Source organism: Mirounga angustirostris, unplaced genomic scaffold, assembly GCF_029215605.1.
Source record: "Mirounga angustirostris isolate CCGP_5_RB_7025 unplaced genomic scaffold, mMirAng1.0.hap1 SCAF_1, whole genome shotgun sequence".
Lineage (NCBI taxonomy): Eukaryota > Metazoa > Chordata > Mammalia > Carnivora > Phocidae > Mirounga > Mirounga angustirostris.
In genome coordinates, this window is record NW_026991709.1 from 184,474,504 (window position 1) to 184,475,759 (window position 1,256).

Sequence of the window (1,256 nt, forward strand, 5' to 3'; positions counted from 1 at the left end):
AAGGTTGTTATATGTGATGCTGTGGTCATTTCAAAATGTTCTTTGGTCCTCTGCTGTCCTGAAGACACATCAGACATACACACAAAATGTTCTAAAAATAGGTACCAAGCAACAAAGTAGCATACAGAAATGAACTTAGAGTCCAGGTTAAATGTCTGTGAGCCAAGAGATTCTGCAGAGGATCACAAAAGACACAAGTTGGGGACAGAGCAGCACCTTTGATGTATAAATTACAGAGGAACGGGCACACAGTGGCCTTTGTTCTACAAGAGTATTCTGAAGGAGTCCACTTCTCCCTTCCTGGGAGACAGTGGGTTGAAGTGGAAAGAGTATGAGTTAAAAGCCAGACACTCAACAAAAGCTGGATTCCCTTTCTCCTTCCCTCATCATCCGGCGCTGGGATTTGCATTCTGGCCAAAGTCTGCATGTCCAAGTCCAAGTAGAATTTGAGAAGCATGCCGTCCCTATTCTTTCCATTTTGCTGCCCTCACATGTGGAATATGTACATTTTCCAACAACCGGTGTCCAGCTAACCGTTCAGTCCTGCACCCTGATATGAGTAGTTTGTTGGGGTGGTTGTTTCCACTGGAAAGAGGTGTAATTCAGGAGAGCGAATGATTGGTTGTTGTTGCCACCGGAGAGCCCAGCATGGCTTGTACTTATAAATGCCATGGACTCAATTTTGTGACAGGTGATTTGCAATGTAGTATTAAAACTCTTATTTAAACAAGATTTTTTTTTAAGCAACTTAGGATTTCTATTTAAAGGGTTTTTTAAAAAAATATTTCAAGCTCTTCATATGTTATGACTGAGCATTATTATTAACTGCTGTGATGCATTTGTTTAAAAAGAGAAGGAAAAATGTAGCTTGTGTTTGGTGAAGCTTGTTTAGCTGTTAGCCAAGCGTTAGGAATCCAGATATTGTTTCATTTATTTCAAGCGTCAAAAATAGCCACTCTGAATTAGTCTTTACTTGAAGATTTTGCTTTGAAATGTTCAGGGACTGTTTTCTCCAAAGTTCCCTTTTCCAACCCAAACATGCACAGATCGAAATTTCTTGCTCAGATGATTGTAATGCTCACTCACTCCAGTGCAAAACAATGGAAGAAATTGGCATTTCTACAACCAGTTGGAAGCTTTTATCTCCAGTTTTTTTTTTTTTGTTTTTTTTTTTTTTGGTTTGATACTTAAAACTGTGTTACGTGCATTGGCCTGAGCCCTGCTTTCCCTCTGAGTCCTGATTGACCAGAGGTAAG